Raw genomic sequence first — 17,115 nt, 5'->3', positions numbered from 1 at the left:
CTGCAAAGATGCTCTGCAAATAAATGAGGTAATGTTTGCAGCTAGGGAAGGAAACCCGTCGCATGCTCTCAGATGTTATTACTGTTCCATAGTCAAGCCTGGCATATCCCTGTCTCTGTTTTAAAATTGAAATCGGGCTGTTGGAGTCCTTGGGTTCTGACCAAAATCTGGGTCAACATCAGAAAACGATTATTTTTAATTTCCATTCTGCGGCTCTGCTCTGATCCCTTGCACGTGTGAGGGGGAAACCGTGGAAAATAAACAAAGCACATCAATCAAAAGCGGGGGAAAAATATCCGGAAAGATTTTTATTTTATTTTTTCCAATGACGAGCGTGAACACCGTGTTTCTCTGGAGGAATATCTGGCCTAGGAAGGCGGGTAGCGCGTGCAGGGTGAGTGCGCGCGTGTGTGCTTGTGTGCATGTGTGTGTGTGCCGTGCGTGCGCGCCCGCGGAGAGGGGCGGGGGCGGCGGCGGAGGAGGATGAGATCATAGTTTCAGGATCCTCAGGAAACCCTGGTACTGGCAGCAGCCAGCCGCTGCTGTGCCCACATGACCCACAACTCTGGCAGCGGACCGGCACTTCCAACATTATTAAATAATCGGAGAGCGGCTCTGCGCCCTGCCCAGACCGCCCTGCAGACTAATGGACACCTTCTAGGAGTTTGGCGAGTCGGGGACGAGGCACCGGCCCATTCCAAGGTGTGTGCGAGGCGTTTTCCTCCGTGACAGCTCGGGCGTAGGGGAGGGCGCGGGGCGCGGGGCGCGAGGTGCGGGGTGCGGGGTCCGGGGGCCGCGAGGAGTGGGCGCGGGGCTGGGCTGCTGCGCCCGCCCGCCCGGAGCCGCGGCGGGAGGCGGGGATGCCCGGGAGCCCGCGCAGCCCCGCGACGCAGGGACCGCAGCCCCGGGCGGGCGGGCGCCGGGGACACGGGCTCCGCTGCTGCGGGGCGAGCGCAGGCGTGGCGCCCCCGGAAAGTCAGAGGAGTGGAAGCGCTGGCGAGCGCGGGGTGGAGGTGGTGGGGGCCGGGGAGGGGGCAGGGGATCGCCCCAACGCCCACTCGCGGGGTTCCCACCTGCGCGCCGGCCGGGCCGCAGGGGGCGCGGAGCGTGTGCGGCGCTGCAGCCCGGACTGCGGAGGGAGGGCGCCGGGCCGGGCGGTGCCTCGGGCCCGCGGGCAGCGGGGCGGCTGCGGCAGGAGCTCCGGGCGCGGGCGCGGGCCGCGCAGGTGAACCGCTGCCTCCGCTGGGGCCCCGCCGCCGGCTGCCCGGGCTCCCGGGCGGTGGGAGCGGCCGCGGGAGTCGCTGCGGGCTGAGTTGTTTTGTTGTCATCGCCGTCCTCTGGGTCATCCTGGAGGCTGAGCTGGTGGGAGTGGCGTGGCCACCTCCACTGGGGATGGCACTTAGGTGGGGGGCACAGTGACGGGGGGAGGGCTGGGGCCGGGGAATCCGTGGCGTCTGTGCGCGTGGCCATGCGCCGCGGTGCGCGGTGGCTGCGTGGGAGTGGGCGCTCCTCCCGGGGCGCGGGGGCGGCGGGGCGGATCCGGTGAGGATCCCGCATCTGTCGCCTGTTGCCCACTTTGGAGTTTTCCACTGGACAGAGAGGGGACTGGAGGTTGGTTCTGGCACCCCAAGTGGGAGGCAGAGAGGTGTCTGTCTGAGGACCAGCCTAGAGGGGAGCGGAGGGGTGGCCAGGCGGTGCTTGGGTACAACTGGGTAGCACCACTTTCCCTCTGGCAGACTTGGGGTCTGGCTTTGAGGAGATCCGTGCAGAACTTAAGGGGGAACATAGTGAATGTACACTTTGGAAGTAAGCACCATGAGATTCATTCTTGCTCTTAAAAAAAGCCTTTGGAGTTGTTTACCTTCAAGGGTTCCTGTAATCAGTTATGGTCACTTGGTATTTGATGTGTGTTGTGTGTTCTTTTGAATGTAACAATTACCTATATTGTTGAAGTACAAAGAGTTATTAATTTATTTTACAAAAACAAAACAAAACACCACTTATATTGTTTATTCCAAAGGTAGAAACTTTAGAAAAAAACAGCTGTCCACAAATTGCATGCACAGTTCTATGTTCTTTAATTTTATCTCATTTAATTCTTATACCACCATAAAGGGAAGAGTAGCTCATAATAGCATCTACCTTGTACAGATGAGGAAATCCACGGAGATGCAAAATAACTCACCCAAGGTCATACAGTTATGAAATATTCTAGCCAGCTGGACTTTTGCTGTACTCTTAACCTACTAATCATATATATATATATATATATATATATATATATATATTCATACATATATATATATATGAACCCACTGTACCTAAAGTCTATATTTGACATATTTCCCACATCTCTACCAAGATGATCCTCTTAGTTATGTGCTACATGTTGGGGGCAATTAATTTTTTCTAATTTTAATACTGTAAATATGGCAACTATTCTTTGAGTAGTTTCCTTTTGTCATAGTGAACCAAACTTCCTATTCAGTTGTAGATTAAAGTAGTATTTATAAGCACCATCAAGCTTTTCAGCAGTTAAGATTCAACAGGAAAGTAGATCATAAAGCAGATAGCTGAATCTATTTGTTGGCACTTTGCTCAAAGCGTGGTCCTTATTTTCTTCATAATACCATCTTGCGGAATTTTTTGGTCAACTTTAATAATCTTTCATCCAGTCACTCTGGAAAGAGGTTACGAGGCTTTAAAAGAAGACTTATGCCATTCTCTTTCAACTGTCTGTAATTTAAAGCAGGCTGTATTTTGAGGGGGTTCATGTATGTCATGCCTTTACCAATGGTAAACACTTATACAGAGTTATGGAGCAATGAAGACTGAAATCAAATTTTCTCATTATTCTAAGTTGAAATAACTTTCAAATCTTCACCTGTTTTAAGTGATCTACGGTGTTGAAAATTTGTCAGTGGGGTGAACTCCATAGAATTACTCTTCATTTGAGCTTATTGAGCTCTCATGATATTCATTCTATTGGACACATGTCTCTCTTAAATCTCCGTCGGCTATTTTTTTAAAAGTAATTTAAACGCTTCTTTACATAATGAGTTTTGAAATTATTTTGACATTCATAAATTTCCTTAATTCTTGTCTTTCAGTTTAATTAAATCCAATGTACACATTTCAAATCCACACCTCATCAACATTGTAAGTGAAAGGGAGCTAGAATCCAACTGAAACTACATGAAAACATGATCTTTGGATGTGAAAAAAATTTCCCGCTCTTCCGAGGTTAAGCTCCTCCACACACCAAAGTATGGCTCCAGGGTTATTTTGGGGAATGTTGGAGGACAGTGCTGTGGTCAGGAGAGATGTATGCCATGGGACAAAAGTGCTTTTGATGTTGAAATTGAATCTGAATGTTCCAAGACTATTTAAATAGGATGTTGGATACACACATGTCCTTTCTGACTCAGATCTGTTCCAGTTTTCTAGTTTCTGTGACTTATTTTAGAGAAAGCATTGCCTTGTTACTTTTCCCTCTCCTGGTGGGTTTGACATGACCTTTTCCTTTCAAGTTCCACATCTCTGGTTTTGGGAGAATCGTACCTTCTCCACCTCCTGAGAACCCCTCTATTCCAGGTGCTGGATGGACCACCGGAGGTCAGTGATGAGCAGGAAGATCAGTGAGCCCTGTCAATTTCAGAGAGTTAGACTTTACTAAAATAATTATACAAATAAACCCTTATTTACAAATTGAGGTAAATTCTCTGAAAGAAAAAAAATTCAGTAAGAATGCATGTTCAACGCTAGTTGGTTTTGCTCAGTGGATAGAGCATTGGCCTGTGGACTGAAGGATCTTATATTCAATTCTAGTCAAAGGCACATGTCAAGGCTGGCTCGATCCCCAGTAGGGGGTATGTAAGAAGCAGCCAATCAATGATTTTCATCATTGATGTTTCTACCTCTCTCTTCCTCTCTGAAATCAATAAAAATATGTATTTTTAAAAAAGTGTATGTTAAGAAATTTTGGACCAGTCAGAGAGTTCAAAACAGGATGCCTGTAAAATAATTTATTTACAGAGGAATGACGTGTGAGGAAGTGTTTACTAAGTTAAGTAGTCTTCTTAAATGCTTTCATAAATACTTCCTGAATTCTCTTCAGAGACCTGTGTCTCCTTTTGGTTATCTCTACGCTTCTCTATTCACCAGAAGACACACTGTTTCCCCTCATTATCTGCCTATGGACCTGGGGAGTTTTACAAAGCTATCCAACACTTTTTAAAGCACAGAGTATGTGCTAACCTCAACTGGTGAGTGTCCTCTTTGAAGAGAGATATTTAATTTTAAGGAAATATAGTTCTTTTCTTCCTTTGCCTTAATAGCCACTTGGAAATCTTAAAAGATAGTTGCATGTGTGTTCAAGTGGAAGAACATTTCAGAATAGACATGCAACTGATTTATGCCTGGCACCTAAGATTCTATGAAGTGTCCCAGGGAAGAGAAGAGGCTCCGGAGTGAAGGAGGTAAACCTAAGTGTTTACTCCCCTGGGGAAATGGGTCCTGATAACTTAAAGCAAACATCTCAGCATCTGCACTGATTGAATACTTGCTGTGTGCTGGGCATCCTTTTATGGGCTCTCTATAGATTACTATCCCAGTTCCTCACAATAGGCTTCTGGAGTGTCCTCATTGTATGGGAAGGGAACTGAAATGCAAAGAGGACGGGAATCATAACCACTGTCGCAAAGGAAGAGAGAACTAAACTAAACTCACGAGTTCTGATTCTGTCGTCCACACTGGGAACTAGTGAGGTGTTACACCTGGTTCACAACTATCCTGGTATATTCAATTCCCATCATGGTGAATGTAATGGCACTTCCTAATTTTGATCTTCTAGTTACTGTTCCCTTCATAAAAATAAGTGGAAAACACAATACTTTTTGTATATCAACGATTTTTGCCTCATATTTTGTAGGATATATATATATATATATATATATATATATATAGCAATAAGATGGATATGAATGCCTATACAAAGACGGGTGATGGCTAGATTCTGAGAAATGTATCATTATATGTTTTTTAAAATTCAAAAATAGTAACTTGATTTCCATTTGAAACTCTTGACAATTTTAATATCAATAATATGTACTCGAACATTCCAAATAATTAAGGAAATACCTTTAACAGCTGGAAGCTCTAATTGATAAAGTTAAGAATTTAAATCACACGCTTCACCTTCCCCAAAAGTCTTTGTTCAGGGTATGCGCCGCTAGGAGACTATAACGCATAACATTAAAACATTTGTTGCAATATCTTTGTAAAAATTTTTTTAAAACCCTGTTAATTTTTGCATTGAAATCTTTTGACATGACTCATAGTGTTATGATAAAAAAAAACTTAATCATTTCAAATATTACCCAAACAATGTTAACCTAAGACACATGGCACAAGTTATTAGCAAAAGGAAGTCTGATTGGTTGTGTGTTAAAGCATATAAAGATGTTTGCACAGTGTCTGAAAACAAATGTTAGTCAAGGTCATTTCTCCCTGCAAACAGTGGGTTCTGTACAGTTGATATGATTGTTAATTTCACCATGAATCCCAATCTCTACATAGTACACATCTACAAATGTGTGTGTGTGTGTGTGTGTGTGTTCTTTGAAGCTGTTGGGAATCCTTAGGGCAGAGCATATAATTTCTATGATTCATGTATCTCTATGAAGAGGGTGATGCACCACTTCCCTGTATGCTCAACTTACCCAAAGCTTTATATCATAGAATCACTAGGAAATGATCACTCTAATTTATACCATAAGGAAAGTGATGCAATACTTGATTTTGCTTTGTGTGTGTGTGTATGTGTGTGTATGTGTTATGAGTGAAAGATGCCATTGAGTACTCCATAGAAGAACTCATTAACCAGTTTACAATTTGATACCATAATACAGTGCCCTATTCAAAAGAGTGCTGTGTGTTTAATGTAAATGTAAAATACATCCACCAGTTATAAAAGTCCAACAAACAACTCTAAAATTTCAGTGACTGGAGAAACCGCCCCCACCCCCAAGGGTTTATTTCTTGCTAATGTTATGTGCCCATGTTGGTCAGTATCAGATTATTTCACATCTTCCTCACTCAGAGACCCAGACTAATAAAGCTCCCATCGTCCAAAACATCCTCATCCTTCCCTGGCACATGGGAACATGGTGCGTCACCCACAGTCCATAAAGTCTTCCTCCAGGAGCACTGCTTGCCTGTTCCACTCCTCACATTCTATTGGCCACAGCGGGTCATGTGACCATTCTTATTCATGAGTGAAGGCGATCACATACCCGGATGGAAGAAAATGGCAAGATTTTTTAACAGGCCTTATGGTTACCGTATATAATTAGCCAGGACTCTTCAATAGTGTTATCATCTAAAAACAATGTATGGTTTACTATAAAAGTGGAATGACCAACAATTGTGTTTAGGATGTCAGCATGGAAAGGTTGCTCCAGCATAAAATGACAAGCGAAGAAAACAGACACTTCTAAACTTGTGAAATGGATAACATCCTTCCCACCTCCACCCCCCACCAAGTGGGGTTGAATTTAGTCAAGGAACGGTGCCAGCCATAGTTTATTTTAAGGAAATACATGAAGAAGCCTATCTGAGACCTAGCATAAGCCATAAACACTGCCCAGAACTGCTTACAGCACCCAAGCTGTGCTTTTCTGAACAGAATTGATGGTATTGACATGGTACAGAAAGAGGGACAGCTAGGTGTGTCTTTTAATGTCACCTGCACCTACAGAGACACATAAACATACAAATGAACTGATGTTTATTTTACATAGCCATGTATCTTATGAAAAGTTAGAATGTATCCTACCCATACATTTTAACTAAACTTTTTATTTTGAGATAATGGTAGACTCACATGCTACTGTAAGATACAGAGAGATCTCATGGCCCCTTTTACCCAGGTTACCCCCGTTGTGGGAAATGGCTTAATTTTAAAACTTAACAGTAAAATGCAACAAACAGTCCAATTAGAAAATGGGCAAATGACAGGAAGAAATATTTCACCAAGGAAGCTATACAAATGGCCAGGAAGCACATATGATGATGTCCAACTTCATTAAGGAAATGCAAATTAGAACCACAATGAGATGTCACTGCAAACCTGTCAGTGTATTTATTGCAAGTGTGTCAAGTCTCCTTGTTTTGGTATATTTATGTGCACCCTAGGAACTCCCTTCAATTTATTAGTACTAAAAGTTTTTATATTTTTTTAGAACTGTCGATGTGAACACTTGTATTTCTCTTTACTTGTCTTACTGCACTGCCTAGAACTTTCACTACTGTGTTGAATACAAGTGGTGAGAGTGGACATTCACCTTGTTGCTTACCTTCATGGTAAAACATTTAATCTTTTACCACTAAGTGTAATGTCAGCTGTCAATTCTTTGCAGATGTTCTTTATAAAATTGAAGAATTTTGCTTTCATTCCAATTTTTCTGATTTTTAAAATCATGAACAGGTATTAATTTTTATAAAAGTGCTTTTACCCCCTCTCAAATGATATGATTGTTTAAAATTCTTCTCTAGACTGTTAGTATGGTGAAGTATATTGAGTGATTTTTTTTATTAGAATCAACCTTCCAATGCTGCAATAAATCACACTTGGTCTATGTGTATAATTCATAGTACACACTACTGTTTGCCAATATTTTGTTAAAATATTTTTTTAAATCTATAATCATGAGAGATATTGGTCTGTAACTATTTTTGGTACCTTCTTTGCTATTAGCATCAGAAAAATACTAGTTTTATAAAATGAATTGGAACGTATTCCATGCTCTTCTATTTTCTGAAAGAGATTGTATAGAATTGGTCTTTATTCTGTGTGTGTATGTGTGTTTTGTTTTAGTTACGAACTCTATTTATTTAATATTTGTGTATATATATATATTTTCTTAAAAATTTTTTTTGCTAGGCTGCCATAACAAAATAAAACCCAACTGGGTAGCTTAAACAATATGTTCTCGTAGTTCTGGAGACTTGGGAGATTAAGGTGTCAGCAGGTTTGGTTTCTCCTGAGGCCTCTTTGCTTGGCATGTAAGCAGCTGCCTTCTCACCGGGTCCTCACATGATCTTTCCTGTGTGCATCCTTGGTGTCTCTCTGGATGCTCAGATTTCCTCTTAGAGAGATACTTGGCCACTGGATTAGAGCCTACTCTAAATGTCACATTTTCACTTGATCATAACTTTAAAGGCCCTATCTCCAAATATAGTCACGTTCTGTATTAGGGATTGGGGCTTCAATATATGAATTTGGGAGCAGGAACAATTTGGCTTATAATAATACTTTTAGGCTATTTAAATGATTTATGTCATGCTGTGTGTGTTGTGTTAATTTCAGTTTATTAATATTTGATTATTTATCTAAGTAGTCCAATTTATTTTTGTTGAATTATTTTCAATATTTTGATGTCTGTGGGGTCTGTAGTGATATCCCTTGCTTCATTCTTAAAAAAAAAAAAAAAAAAAAAAAAAAAAAAAAGCAAAACTTTGTTGTTGGAAGAATTACATATATCCTCTTTTTTCCCCCATGGACCCCTCCAGCCTGCCCCTGCCCCCACCCCAGACCCTCACTGCCCCATTGCCTGTGGCCATGGATCATGCATATCTATATATATAAAAGCCTAAGCGACCAATGATTGTTTCACCATTCAGCTGGTAGCTATGGATAGCTATGTGCACACTGACCACCAGGGGCAGACCCTCTGACCTGTAGGTTAGGTTGCTGGCTGTGAGTTAGCTTGCTGATGGGGCTCTGTTGTCCCCAAATCTGATTCACCTGCACCCTGGACCCATAGAGGAGAGAGAAGGGAGGAGGGAGCCCAGTTTCTTGCAGGATCAGCCATGGGTAAGCTTGCTGCAATATTAAAATATTTCTTCTAATTAATGTTCCTTCAATGTGCATTAATCCATGCACGAGGCCTCTAGTATAAGGTTCTTGATTGATTACTTCCTACCTTCCCAACCTCCCCTGCCTTCCCTTCAAGATTCCCCACTCTGTTCCATGCTTCCATGTCTATGGATCTACTCCACTCGTCATTTATTTTGTTACTTAGATTCTACATATCAGTGAGATTATGTGATACTTGTCTTTCTCTGCCTGACTTAACTTCACTTAGCATGATACTCTCCAAGTTCCTCCATGCTGTCTCAAACAATGAGAGATTCTTTTTTTTTTTAACTGTTGCATAGTACTCCATAGTATAAATATACCACAGCTTTTTTATCCACTCATCTACTGATGGATACTTGGGCTATTTCCAGATCTTAACTATTGTAAGTTTTGCTGTTATGAAGATAGGGGTGCATAAATTATTTCTGATTGGTGTTTCAATTTCCTTAGGGTATATTCCTACAAGTGGGATCACTGGGTCAAATGGCAGTTCTATTTTTAATTTTTTGAGGAAACTTCATATTGTTTTCCATAATGACTGCACCAGTCTGCATTCCCACCAGCAGTATACAAGCGTTCCTTTTTCTCCACATCCTTGCCAACACTTGTCATTTGTTGATTTGTTGATGGTAGCCATTCTGAGAGGTGTGAGATGATACCTCATTGTCGTTTTAATTTGCATCTCTCTGATGATCGTGACTTTGAACACTTTTTCATTTGTTTCTTGGCCATCTATATGTCCTCTTTGGAGAAGTGTATATTTGATATTTAGGTCCTTTGCCCATTTTTTACTTGGTTTGTTTGTCTTCCTTTTATTAAATTGTATGAGTTCCTTATATATATTTTTTAGATATTAACCCTTTATCAGATGTATCATTGCCAAATATACTGATTTATTTTCTCCTTACTTTCCTTTGCCATAGGAGATGTATCCACATACATACTGCTATAAGAGATGTTTGAGATTTTGCTGCCTATGACTTCTTCTAGGATTATTATGGTTTCACAACTTAACATTTAAGTCTTTTATCCATTTTGAGTTTATTGTTGTGTATGGTGTAAGTTGGTGAACTAGTTTCATTTTTTTGCATGTATCTGTCCAGTTTTCCCAACACCATTTATTGAAGAAATTGTCTTGACAACATTGTATGCTCTTGAATCCTTTGTCTAATATTAATTAAGTATAATGGCTTTGGTCAATTTCTGGGTTCTCTGTCCTGTTACATTGATCTATATGTCTGTTCTTGTGCCATTTCCAGGCTGTTTTGATTATGGTGGCTTTGTAGGGTAACTTGAAATCTGGTATTGTGATCCTTCCAACTTTGTTCTTCTTTCTCAAGATTGCTACAGCTATTTGGGGTATTTTTTGAGTCCATAGAAATTTTTGGAGTATTTGTTCTAGATCTGTGAAATATGCTGTTGATATTTTAATAGAAATTGAATCTATAGATTGCTTTGGTAGTATGGACATTTTAATTATGTTGATTCTACCAACCCACAAAGAAAGTATAGTTTTCCACTTGTTTATATCTTCCTCTATCACTTTTTTTTTTTTTTTAACATCCTATAGTTTTCTGAGTACAGGTCTTTTGCCTCCTTGGTTAAGTTTATTCCTAAGTATCTTAATTTTTTTGTTGCAGTGGTAAATGGGATTGTTTATCTTTCTATGAGATCATTACTGGTGTATAAAAAAGTCATCAATTTTTGGTGTTAATTTTGTATCCTGCTATTCACTTATTAAATTTAGTAGGTTTATTTTGGAGTCTAGATTTTTTTACGTACAATATCATGTCATCTGTGAATAATGAGAGTTTTACTTCCTCCTTTGCAATTTGGATGCCTTTTATTTCTTCTTCTTGTCTGATTAATGTGGCTAGCACTTCCAGTACTTATTCCATGTGGAATAAGAGTGGTGAAAGCGGACATCCCTGTCTTGTTTCTGTTCTCAGGGGAAATGGTTTTAATTTTTGCCCATTAAGAATGATGTTGGCTGTAGGTTTGTCATATATGGCCTTTATCATGTTGAGATATGCTCCTTCTATTCCCACTTTGCTGAGAGTTTTTATAAAAAATGGCTGTTGGATTTTGTCGAATGCTTTTTCTGCATCTATTGATATGTTCATGTGATTTTTGTCTTTCAATTTTTTTATGTAATATATCATGTTTATTGATTTGCAAATATTGTACCAGCCTTGCATCCCTGGAATAAATTCCACTTGGTCATGATGCAAGTGGTCTTTTTAATATATTGCTGGATCTGATTTGCTAATATTTTGTTGCGAATTTTTGCATCTATGTTCATCAGGGGTATTGGCCTATAATTCTCTTTCTTAGTAGTATCTTTATCTGGTTTTGGAATTAGGAAAATGTTGGCCTTGTAAAAAGAGTTTAGAAATGTTCCTTCCTCTGGGATTTTTTGGAATATTTTGAGGAGTACAGATGTTAGTTCTTTTTTAAATGTTTGGTAAAACTCCACTGTGAATCCTTCTGGACTTGGGCTTCTGCTTGCTGTGAATTTTTTGATTACTGCTTCTATTACATTGGTAGTTATTGGTCTGTTTAGGTTCTTTGATTCTTCCTGATTCAGTTTTGGGAGTTTGTATTTTTCTAGGAATTTGTCCATTTCATCCACATTGTCGAACTTGTTGGCATATAGTTGTTCATAGTATTTTCCTACAATCCTTTGTATTTTTGTGGTGACAGTGGTAACGTCTCCACTTTCATTTCTGATTTTACTTATTTGGGTCCTCTTTGTTTCTTGATGAGTCTGGCTAGCAGTTTATCAATTTTGTTTATCCTTTCAAAGAACCAGCTTTTGGCTTCATTGATTTTTTTGTACTGTTTTCTTAATCTTTATGTTATTTATTTCTGTTCTAATTGTTTTTATTTCCTTCCTTCTATTTACTCTGGGCTTTTGTTGTTGTTCTCTTTCTAGTTCTTTAAGTTGTAGGGTTAAATAGTTTATTTTTCTTCTCTTTCTTCTTCTTTTTTTATTTTTCTTTCTTTCTTTCTTTCTTTCTTTCTTTTTTTTTTTTTTTTTTTTGAGGTATGTCTATAGTCCTATCAACTTCACTCTCAGAGTGAAGTGCTTTTGCTGTGTCCCAGAAATTTTGGGTTGTGGTGTGTTCATTTTCATTTGCTTCAAGGAAGTTTTTGATTTATTTCTTAATTTAATTGGTAACCCATTCATTGTTTAATAACATGCTATTTATTCTCCATATGTTTGAATATTTGGGGGTGTTTTTACTGTAGTTGATTTCTAATTTCATTCCATTGTCTCATCTGAGAAGATGTTTGATATAATTTCAATCTTCTTGAATTTGTAGAGACTTGTATTATTGTGTCTTAACATGTGGTCTGTCTTTATGAATGACCCATTTGCACTTGAGAAGAATGTATATTTTGCTGCTTTGGGGTGAAATATTCTATAAATGTCAGTTAAATCCATCTGATCTAGTGTGTCTTTTAGAGTCACTGTTTCCTTGTTAAGGTGTTGTCTGGAAGATCTATCCAGTCAAGTGTACAGGTTGTTAAAGTCTCCTACTATGACTGTATTGTTCTCCATCTCTCTTTTAGAGTCCTCTAAACATTTTTTTATATATTTAGATGCTCCAATATTGGGTGCATATATGTTTACTAGGATTATATCCTCTTGTTGGTTTGATCCCTTCAGTATTATGTAGTGACCTTTGTTGTCTCTTGTGATGGCCTTCATTTTAAAGTCTATTTTGTTGGGTATGAGTATTGCTACTATAGCTTTTTTTTCTTTTCTGTTTTTCATGGAAAACTTTTTTTCCCATCCCTTTACTTTCATCCTATGTGTGTCTTTTGTTCTGAGGTGAATCTCTTGTAGACAGCATATAGTTGGGTCATGTTTTTGTATCCATTCAGCTACCCAGTGCATTTTCATTAGAGCACTTAATCCGTTTACATTTTGGGTTATTTTTGATAGGTACTTATTTATTGTCATTCTAATTCTGTATGCTTTGGTTTCTCTCTCTGTTTTTCTTCTCACTACAACAGTCCCTTTAGCATTTCTTGTAATGCTGGTTTGGTCATGATGTACTCCTTTAGCCTTTTTATATGTGTGTGTCCAGGAAGATCATTATTTGACTGTCTATTTTGAATGATAGCCTTGCTGGATAATTATGGTTTCAGATCATTGCTTTCAAATTACCTTGAGCACTTCATGCCATTCCCTTCTGGCTTGTAGAGCTTCTGAAGAGAAATCAGGTGTCATCCTTATGGGAGCTCCTTTGTAGGTAACAGTTTGCTTTTCTCTTGCTGCCTTTAAGATTTTCTCTTTGTCTTTAATTTTTGGCATTTTAAATATGATGTCCTTTGCCTGAGAGAATGTCTCAGCATAGGAAAAGGGAGTGTCTGGCTTCTGAGCTCTACCCCAGAGCCCCCGATCTGGCGTCTGTTCACCCAGCTCTAGTCCCACTCTGCCCTCTCTCTGCCAGAGCACAAGGTGAGTGGATCCACATATTTTATACATTGGCCCTTTAAGAGGGTGCCTGAATTTCCAGCAGTCTCTCCCTGTGACAGCTACCCTGCTGCTTTTCACCACCAGATGTTGTGTGGGTACCCTCCTCAGTTCTGGTGCTCTCTGCTGGGGGCCCAGCTTGGGGTTTATACCTCAGAGTTCTCAGTAGGAATTCTCTAGAGAATTCTCTTCCCATCAGTTGCTATCTGTGGGCACCTGGCCAGCCCTTTCATGCCTCCTCCCCTCCTGTCAGTCTCTATGTGGTCTCACTTTCCGTCCAGATGTCAGGATTCTCTCCTGTGAGTTTTCTGTTGATTTCTCAGGAAGTTTTTTTGTATTTTAGTTATAATACCAGTTTTTTCCTGTGAGCGTGTCCATGCAGCATTCATTTACTCTGCCAATGTTTTAAATCTTTGTCTCACTTCATTTTTGATGGTGATAATTTTTGTCTTCATGCTTCTTTTAGTTTTGTTAGAGGTTTGTCAATTTTATTGATCTCTAATGGAACACATGGCTGTTTCATTAATTTTCTTCATTGTTTTTGTTTTTCATTTCATTGATTTCTGCTCTTATAATTACTATTTTCTCCATCCTGCTTGCTTTTGATTTATTTATATTGTTGAATGAAAGGTTAGATTATTGGCTTTAGGTATTTCCCCTTTCTAACATTTGAATTTAGTACTATAAATTTCCCTCTCAGCACTGTCATAACTATGTCACAAACATATTAATATGTTGTATTTTTACCTTTATTCAATTCAAATCCTTCCTAAAATTTCTTTTGAGATTTCCTCTTGACTCATGAACTATTTAGAAGTGTGTTGTTTATTTCCCAAATATTTGGAGATTTTCCTGTTATCTTTCTGTTTGATTTCATTTTTGATTTCTAGTTTGATTTCATTTTTATCAGAGAACACACTATATGATTTCAGTTCTTTAAAAATTTTTAATGTTTATTTTATGGCCTGAAATGTTTTCTATCTTGGTATGTGTTCCACGGGCACTTAAAGAGATAGTGTATTCAGATGATTGGGGGTAGAGTGCTCTATAAATGTGCATTATATCCTGTTGGTTGATGTTGCTGATGAGTTCTTATATATGTTTGTTAATTTTCTGTCTAGTTGTCCTATTGATTGTTGAAAGACTATGAAGCCTCTTATAATTGTGAATTTGCCTATTTATCTTTTTAATTATATCCATTTGACTTTACATATTTTGTAGCTGTTTGTTATATATGTATTTAGGATTATTATGTCTTCTCACATATTTATTCTGGTATCTGATAATTGGATTTGCTCAAAGTCTGCTTTAACTGATATTAATATAAACACTCTTTTTCTTTGATTGATGTATGAATGATATTTCTGTTATTTTCAATCTGTCTATATTATATTCAATGAGTTCCTTATACATAAAATATAGTTATATCTTTCATTTACTGTAATTATTACATTAAGGCTTGTACCTGCTATTTTATTTTTGTTTTTTCTCTCTGTTTACGGTTTTTTAGTTTCTCTGGGAATTTCCCCTGCCTTCATATGAATTACTTGAGCATTTATAGAATTACATTATTATTTGTCTATAATGTTTTTTAAAAATATATTTTTATTGATTTTGGAGAGGAAGAGAGAGAGAGATAGAAACACCAATGATAAGAATCATTGATCAGCTGCCTCCTGCATGCCCCTACTTGGGATCAAGCACATAACCCAGACATGTACTCTTGATAGGGATCAAACCTGGGACCCTTCAGTCCGCAGATCCACTCTCTATCCACTGAGCCAGTGTGCCTCCTTGTATACATTTTTTTTTTTTTTGTGGCTGCTCAAAGTGTTACAACATATACATATACTCTATCATCATTTACAACTATTGTCAGTTTATCAATTCAAGTGGAGCAGAGACACCTTACCTCTCTTTATGTCCTTTTACCCTCACCATGTATAGCATAAAAGCTTTAAATATTTATTTTACGTATATTTAGAGCCACATTAGTACTGTAATTTTTGCATATAATTCTGAAGGCTAAAATTCATTTGAAGGAGAAAGCTCATTGTATTTATTCATATATTTCTTTAATATGTTCTTTTATATGTCCAAACGTTCCTTCTTTTATTACTTCCTTTTTGTTTTGAGAACTTCCTCCAGTCAGTCTTTTAGAGCAGACAGATCAGCTGATGATAAAATCTTTTTTTCTCCTTTATCTGAGAATTTCCTGATTGCTCCTTCATTTCTGAAGAATATATTAACTGGATATAGGATTCTAAGTTGACAGTTCTGTTCTTTCAGCATTTGAAAAATGCTGTGCCCCTTTCTTCTGGCCTCCATGGATTCTCATGAGACATCTACTGCTGTTCTAGTTGCTTTTTCTCCTAAAAGTAAAGTGCCATTTCTCTCTTGCTCTTTTTCAGATTTTTTTTTTTTTTTGTCTTTAGTGTGTGTGTGTGTGTGTGTGTGTGTGTATTTTAATAAATTTGACCATGCTGTGTATTTGCCTTGTCCATTTTCTTTCAGGTCTCCAAGATATAAATGTTAGATCTTTTGTTATAATCACACTAATCACACAGTGCATTAGTTCTTTCTTATATGTCCTATTTCTCAGCTGAACCTTTCTAATTTTTCATTTGTCTCAAGCATGTTCATAATTGCTTATTTAAGTATTTTTAAATTATGGCTGCTTTAAAAAAATTTGCCAGATAGCCTAACATCTCTGTCATCTCCTTATGGGTGTCTTTCAATCGTCTTTTCTCATTCAGTGTGAGATCTTCCTGGTTCTTGGTATGATGAACGATTTTCAGTGGAAACCTAGACATTTTATTATTATGTTAAGAGAATCTGGATCTGATTTACCAGTAAACCTGTTTTGGCAGAATTCTAACATCACTCTTGAGGGCAAAATGGGGATGGTGCCGCCATCTCACTGCCAGGTGGGGGTGAAAGTGCAGGTTTCCTCCTCAGTCTTGTTTGTCACCAGGAGGGGGCTCCACGTTGCTCTGGGGCGAGGTGGTAATTCAGGCTCCTCTCCTTGTCTTCTGAGACCTCTCACAGGAGGAGAGGTAGAAGTGCCTCTTTTCCCTTTCCTCTGTGTCCTCCACTGACAAGATGGGGGCAGGGAGGTAGCCTGATGGCTCCTGAGCTGTGATGACACCCTGATCCTCCCTCAGGCTCCTATAACATCACCCAGTGAAGAAGGGGCGCGGAAACAGCACAGCCAAGTGAGGGTGGAGGGCTCCTGCCTAGTCTCCATTGACACCTAGTGCAGTGGGAGGTGGGGGTCTCATCACCACACAGATGGGAATGGAGGCCTCATCTCCCTGCTGGGTCTTCTGTGACGTCCCCTTAGCAGGAGTTGAGCACCTGGTGTCAGCCAGGTGAGGGTGAAGGTGTAAGCTCCCTGCTCAGCCTTTGTTGGCGTGGGTGTGGTAGGACCCTTTTTTTTTCTGTTTTATTTATGAGAGCAGAGCTGTAATTGCCTACATGTTTTTGTTTGCTTTATGTTGCTTCTTTCCAGGTCCCTTGGTAGAGAGAACATGCTTTTGTTGGCCCTTTAAAAAAAAATATCAGTGCCTATTGGCATTTCTGGATTCTTGGTTTTTTCAGCTCCAAGTCTGGGATGTATGAGGCAAAACAAAACTTCACCCTGGCCATTTGCCACCCTTTTGCCCCAAGGCCCTCTCGCTGGTTTGCCTTCTGTCCAACTTTCAGAGTC

The 17,115-nt window shown here is 39.3% G+C and overlaps 1 protein-coding gene across 20 annotated transcripts in view; it reads left to right on the top strand.

Annotated features, from left to right (window-relative positions):
• Positions 1-484: 484 nt before the first annotated feature.
• The window catches only part of DTNA (dystrobrevin alpha), a 283,947-nt gene continuing 267,316 nt past the window's right edge, over positions 485-17,115 (top strand). For 3 of the 20 annotated variants that reach the window (XM_036418367.2, XM_045574937.1, XM_036418370.2), the window contains exon 1: positions 487-702. The gene's annotated coding sequence lies outside the window, so the exon portion shown is untranslated. Of the gene's footprint in view, positions 703-17,115 lie in introns of all 20 variants that reach the window. The other 17 variants (XM_045574941.1, XM_036418382.2, XM_036418381.2 and 14 more) reach the window with 11 other exon arrangements.

The sequence above is a fragment of the Pipistrellus kuhlii genome, unplaced genomic scaffold (genome assembly GCF_014108245.1).
Source record: "Pipistrellus kuhlii isolate mPipKuh1 unplaced genomic scaffold, mPipKuh1.p scaffold_m20_p_6, whole genome shotgun sequence".
In the NCBI taxonomy this organism is placed as follows: Eukaryota; Metazoa; Chordata; class Mammalia; order Chiroptera; family Vespertilionidae; genus Pipistrellus; species Pipistrellus kuhlii.
This window is presented reverse-complemented; position numbering and strand designations above follow the sequence as displayed.